At 38.3% G+C, this 7,253-nt stretch overlaps 1 long non-coding RNA gene across 1 annotated transcript; it reads right to left on the reverse strand.

Moving 5' to 3' along the window:
• Positions 1–387: 387 nt before the first annotated feature.
• LOC135090828 (uncharacterized) lies at positions 388–2,393 on the reverse strand. Its single transcript, XR_010262132.1, has 3 exons — positions 1,727–2,393; positions 1,207–1,430; positions 388–781 (listed from the first exon to the last, which is right to left on the reverse strand). It is a non-coding gene; the product is annotated as an uncharacterized LOC135090828 (long non-coding RNA).
• Between the last annotated feature and the right edge of the window lie 4,860 nt (positions 2,394–7,253).

The following is a 7,253-nucleotide window of genomic DNA, read 5'->3' on the forward strand; positions in this document are numbered from 1 at the left end:
CCCTAACAATACCAATCTCCTTTTACCTAACAAACTGATTTCCATTCCCATGAAAAAAAAATATTTACTGTCTACTAACAAAGAAAAATTTCTTTTCCCCTAACAAAATAAATTTCCTTTCATCTAACAAAATTAATTTCCTTTCTCCTAACAAAATACAGAGACATCCTTTCCCCTAACAAAATGAATTTTCTTCCTCCTAACAAAATACATGTCCTTTCCCCTAACAAAATAAATTTCCTTTCTCCTAACAAAATACACATCCTTTCCTCTAACAAAATAAATTTCCTTTCTCCTAACAATATAAACTTCCTTTCCCCTAACAAAATGCATATCCTTTTTCCTGACAATATAAATTTATTTTCTTTCTGTCTGTGTGTGTGTGTGTGTGTGTGTGTGTGTGTGTGTGTGTGTGTGTGTGTGTTCAGTGTTTTTTTTTTTTTTAATCAATATCTTCAATCACTTTGGCACACATGTTAGGAACAGCAGCACACATTGTCCCTATGCTTTGTAAAGCATTAATCTGTGCTTCAAGCTTTTCAGCATTATTTTGCAGAATTTTTTTCATTTATTCTTCATGAGTGTTGCCACTCACATTAAATGGATTTCGTCTCTTACCAGTTTTTTTTTTTTTTTTTTTTTTTACCCATCCTTCTGCTGGTAGTGTGACTTGGTGTCAGACTACCACATAACTGCTCCTGTAGAGATTGCTTATTTAATGACATCTGGCTGACAGTCAGTTGGGAGAGTTCCTCAGCCTCTTCTTCATCCACAATCCATTCTACAAGAAAAATGCTTTAATTAAAGAAAATAAGCTGATAAAGAGAATAGACCTTCAGAAAGCTGCTATGGAGTACACAACAGAAATGCACTCTATGCATAATTAAATAATATAGCACATGATGACTAGCATGCAGGAATTGCTTGATTCTCAATACCTTCATACTAAGAAATATCAATAATCAATAACAAGATATCTACTAATTAATACTGACACATACATGTGCATTTCTAATCACATATGCCAAAAAATTAAGTCTCTCTCTCTCTCTCTCTCTCATATATATATATATATATATATATATATATATATATATATATATATATATATATATATATATATATATATATATATATATATATATATATATATATATAAGGAAGAGTATCTAAAATGTTTTACCAAGGAAGAATAAAGTATCTTACCAACTTCACCTTCTTGCAGCAGAATGAGCGAGGTAACATAAGTTTATGGTGTGAGGCTAGGTGGCAGGTGTGAAAGCTCATTGTGGTACTGCATTTCACTGCAGTTTAACTCAAAGGCAATTATGCTCCTGACCTCCTCTGTCAGAGTATCATATTTTGGAGGTGTAGGGGGTGGACCTCCCCCAGTTGCGCGTACTTCCTTTTTAAATTGGCCTGCCTTGACCCTGAAACATATTTACATAACTTATGTAAAGTAATGGTATGTAATGGGAGAGGAACAATATGAGATGACATAATGGTATGTGCAGTTTGTGAAAGGGAACGAATTATATAAAAACTGGAAGATAAAATGCTTTGGTATCTGAAATTAGTGAGAGGGGAATGACTAGAATATACGAAAGGCCAGAGGTTAAGGGGGAACTCACTCACGGTAATTCCCTTTTACAGACAGTTATTACGAAGTCACTAAATCCATGTTAATAGATAGATCAAGGAATTGAAATGTTCATTTAGTACTTACTTGTTCCTTGTGTACTCCCAGGCGCGCCTCAGATGAGCGGTGCTTTAGGGAACCACCAGCGGGTATGCATTGAAGGCATCAGTGACGTTTCCACGCATCTCTCTTGTTTTCTGTGCTGGCGTGATCGGTTCTTTTATCTAATACTGGTTCATTTTTTTTTTTTCTAATGAGGCCTACAAGAGTTATTTTTTGCTCATAAGTGAGTGGTGTTCCCTTTTCCCGTGGAGCGTTCATCCTGAATATCACGTGTCTGACATGCTCAGCTGATTCAGTGTTTACATTTCCCGCCGCTCCGGCATACCAACATTACTGAATCAGGGATATTTGTTTTGGTATGATCGTCACTAACTTAGGGATGTCCGCAACCAACTGTGAATTATGATCGAAACCTTAGTAATGCCTGTTACTAACTTGGTAAGGCTCTTTGTTGGGAACGTTACCAAAAGATTGTGTAATCAGCCCATAGAGGGCCTCTGCTCCTTTTCCCAATAGGTCTTCCTCCAAGATAGATACCATACCGTCTTTGTTGAGGAATGCTCCTCCTCCGATCTTTTCACGAGTTTCAGAGACTCGTGTGCAGGTATATATTCCCACACCAGTAACTCAATCTTAGGTTTCTGCTCCAACAAGCAGATAAACCTCACCGCCCAAGTAAGGTACCTAGTCAGGTTAACCGGCAAATGGAAGTTTCTTCCTGAAGCTTCCCTGAAAATTCCCTCAAAATAGTAATATTCAAGATTCTGAAGTTTAGAATCTTGAATATTACTATTTTGAGGGAATTTTTAAAATGCTTTTCCGTCTCCTTTTCTTTTATTGGATGACTTCGATGGTCGCAATCCTTTGTGGGATAATGCTGTCAACCATCGCGGTCTTTTATTCCCTTTTTTCATCGAGGATTCAGGATTAGAGATTTTAAACTCTGGAGATGTGACCCACTTCCATAGTCAAACGAGTATTTTTTACAGCAATAGATCTCTCTCTCTCTCTCTCTCTCTCTCTCTCTCTCTCTCTCTCTCTCTCTCTCTCTCTCTCTCTCTCTCTCTCTCTCTCTCTCTCTCTATATCCACTACTCACTCATCCTGTCCCCAAACATCGAGAGTGAAGCATCCCACCGCAGGCACTAAAGAAGGGTCACGGACCCGAAATCGAGACATGGCAGAGATGACACATTATAAAGATGTCATCACACAACACACGAAAGGAATAAAGAGAAAGTCGTTAAGAAAATGCAAAATGCAGAGCTTCCCATGACCTTCAACCAATATATATATATATATATATATATATATATATATATATATATATATATATATATATATATATATATATATATATATATATATATATATATATATATATATATATGCTCCCCCATTTCGTTGTCAGCTGGGTCATTTCCCATCTGCGACATATTTATTACAATAAGTGTAAGTGGCCCATATGTGGGTCAGATATCATTAGCCCCAGTCAGATAATAATGTTCTGATTTACTGTTATGACAAAAACCACTTCACTAAGCATTTACGTGGAACGATTATCGATATATATATATATATATATATATATATATATATATATATATATATATATATATATATATATATATATATATATATATATATATATATATATATATTGCTGAGGGTGATTCCTGAGAGTGCTTCTTGATTTTTTTTTTTTTCTTTTCCTATGTGGAACGATTTCATGTTCTCTTGTTGCTTCGCACATTCCGCCACTTCGGAATGCTACATTAAGAAGTAAGATACATGCTGCAACGTAAAGATTACCAAATGACCCTAGATCAGTGGTTCTCAAACTATGAGTCGCGACCCAAAGTTGGGTCGCGAGATCAATTTTAATGGGTCGCAGGGACACAGGAACATTATCATGCTTTCAGTGTTTCAGTGTATTTCAGTTACTTAATTGAATTATTCTTCTTTAACCACAAATTACTTTTGTTATGTATGTTCATCTTCCCCCCACCTCCCTCCTCCTGGGCCCCACGTAATGGTGTCTCTGACTGCTGTACACAAGCTGTACACATTATTATTTTTTTTTTCCAAAATAAAGTGTATATATCATTGTACATTTTATTTCTTTTTACTTTACTCTGGGTCGCGAAGGAATGAAATGCTCCAAATAGGGTCGCTCATGAAAAAGTTTGAGAACCACTGCAGTCTAGATGAACGGCTGCCTATTGTGTTCAAGAAACAGTGATAATGAAAAATAAGGACTAGAAGGTCCAAGATGAATAAAAATGTGTTAAATTTAATGCTGACAGCTATTACAGTTACATTGGGGGATTCAGTGTACTCCATCCATCTCTGTCATTTCGTCATATTATCGGGCATTGCAGCCCTGTATTATAGCCAGCAAATACTAAGGCAGGCCAATGGATTACATTTTAAGACATATTACTGACATCACGTTGTATGTATGCGAATAAATCAATTTATGTCATCATTTTCATGTGAGGGAGCACTTTCCGCTCAATATGATAAGGTCATTTAGATTACCTTTTCTGCTCATGCATGATTTCGGATTCTTTAACCCTCCCCTCAGTAGCTGTGGAATCACTGGACACGCTGGGGAGGTTGTTATTTATGCAGTGAATCGAGGCGTCGCTTTGGACACTGATTCATCAAACTTGCCAGCTAGGCCCACTTATGAGGGCCAAGTTACAATACCGTTACTAGAGCTAGTAAATCGCTATTCAGCAACGACATAGTAGCGGCCTGGTAGGATATGAGAGCTACTGCAGCTGGTAACCGCCAGAGGTTTCTAGTGGCGGGGAACAGCCAATCACCTTCAAGCTTACATAAGATGTGATATTACCTGTGCGTGTGTTTACAAACACATATGGTTTGCAATTCACAGTATTTCTGTACATGGATGAATAACATCTCTATAATTTTAGTTATTGATGCCTCAAGAGATGTTTTATTGTATGAATGTTTAATAAGAAAATAATTCTATACAGCCGCGAGGGCCTTATAAATAAATAAATAAATAAATAAATAAATAAATAAATAAATAAATAAATAAATAAATATATATATATATATATATATATATATATATATATATATATATATATATATATATATATATATATATATATATATATATATATATATATATATATATATATATATATATATATATATATATATATATATATATATATATATATATATATATATATATATATATATATATATATATATAGTAGGAGGAGGCAGTAGACACCTGCCGAAACGATAATTACTCCCAGTGAGGTGTAAAGCACTGTTCAGGGGGTGCTGTGAACTTATCATTAAACCCAGCTGTGACCTCACTGAACGTTTCCCTTTGTGTCTCACAACACAAGGGGGTAGTCACAGCCTGCCCTCTAAAGACAACTCTCTTCCTCCACACAAAACTACAAGCACCTAATAACACACACACCCTTCACTCCAAAAATTTTTAAATCATGGCGACTCCTACACCAGCCTCGGAGTCCCCATCTGGGGAGGGGACCATAAATGTCCCCAGGTCGGACTGCCTTTCCGTCGACGACCCTAAGTGTCTTGACACCCCCCTCAACTTTTTCTTCATTAACTTCTGCAACATTCGCGGTCTAAGATCTAATTTTCAATCTGTAGAACACCACCTCTCCTCTTCTAAACCTCATCTTCTTTTCCTCACTGAAACTCAGGTGTCTGAGGCAACTGACAGTAGCCCCTTTTCTGTTCCCTCCTACTTTCTCTATCCTCATTTTCGATCCAAAGCTGGATGCTGCGTTTATGTGCGCAATGACTTAACCTGCTCTCGTGCCCACGCTCTTGAATCTTCCGAGTTTTCCACCATCTGGCTACGACTACAGAGTCATTCTCATACTAAATTTATCTGTGCTGTATACCTCTCACCTAATTCCTCTGACTATAAGAAATTCTTTGACTACTTAACTTCCAAAGTGGAGCACATTCTGACCCTCTTCCCTTTTGCAGAGATCTCCATTCTTGGAGACTTCAATGTTCACCACCAGCTTTGGCTTTCCTCTCCCTTCACTGACCATCCTGGTGAACTAGCCTACAACTTTGCTATCCTCCATGACCTAGAGCAATTGGTGCAACACCCTACTCGTATTCCTGACCGTCTTGGAGATACGCCCAACATTCTTGACCTTTTCCTGACCTCTAATCCTTCTGCTTATGCTGTCACCCTTTCTTCTCCGTTGGGCTCCTCCGATCACAATCTCATATCTTTATCTTGTCCTATCACTCCAATCCCTCCTCAGGATCCCCCTAAGCGAAGGTGCCTCTGGCGTTTTGCCTCTGCTAGTTGGGGGGACCTGAGGCGGTATTTTGCTGATTTTCCTTGGAATGACTACTGCTTCCGTGTCAGAGACCCGTCTTTGTGTGCTGAGCGCATAACAGAGGTGATAGTGTCTGGCATGGAGGCGTACATTCCTCACTCTTTTTCTCGTCCTAAACCTTCTAAACCTTGGTTTAACACAGCTTGTTCTCGTGCTATACATGATAGAGAGGTGGCCCACAAAAGGTACTTAAGCCTTCCTTCACCAGAATCTCATGCACTTTATATTTCTGCCCGGAACCATGCCAAGTCTGTTCTCCAACTAGCCAAAAACTCCTTCATTAACAGAAAATGTCAAAACCTTTCAAGATCTAACTCCCCTCGTGATTTCTGGCATCTAGCCAAAAATATCTCCAATAACTTTGCTTCTTCTTCTTTCCCTCCTCTACTTCAACCAGATGGCACCACTGCTATCACATCTATTTCTAAAGCTGAACTCTTTGCTCAAACCTTTGCTAAAAACTCTACCTTGGACGATTCTGGGCTTGTTCCTCCCTCTCCTCCACCCTCTGACTACTTCATGCCTCGTATTAAAATTCTTCGTAATGATGTTTTCCATGCCCTCGCTGGCCTAAACCCTCAGAAGGCTTATGGACCTGATGGGGTCCCTCCTATTGTTCTCCGAAACTGTGCCTCCGTGCTTGCACCTTGCCTAGTCAAACTCTTTCAGCTCTGTCTGTGGAAGTTTGCCTACATTCAACCTGTTCCTAAAAAGGGTGACCGCTCTAATCCCTCAAACTACCGTCCTATTGCTTTAATTTCCTGCTTATCTAAAGTTTTTGAATCTATCCTCAACAGGAAGATTCTTAAACATCTATCACTTCACAACCTTCTATCTGATCGCCAGTATGGGTTCCGTCAAGGCCGCTCTACTGGTGATCTTCTGGCTTTCCTTACTGAGTCTTGGTCATCCTCTTTTAGAGACTTTGGTGAAACTTTTGCTGTTGCCTTGGACATATCAAAAGCCTTTGATAGAGTCTGGCACAAAGCTTTGATTTCCAAACTACCCTCCTACGGTTTCTATCCTTCTCTCTGTAACTTCATCTCAAGTTTCCTTTCTGACCGTTCTATTGCTGCTGTGGTAGACGGTCACTGTTCTTCTCCTAAATCTATTAACAGTGGTGTTCCTCAGGGTTCTGTCCTGTCACCCACTCTCTTCTTATTATTCATT

The sequence above is a fragment of the Scylla paramamosain genome, chromosome 36 (genome assembly GCF_035594125.1).
Source record: "Scylla paramamosain isolate STU-SP2022 chromosome 36, ASM3559412v1, whole genome shotgun sequence".
Taxonomy (NCBI): Eukaryota; Metazoa; Arthropoda; class Malacostraca; order Decapoda; family Portunidae; genus Scylla; species Scylla paramamosain.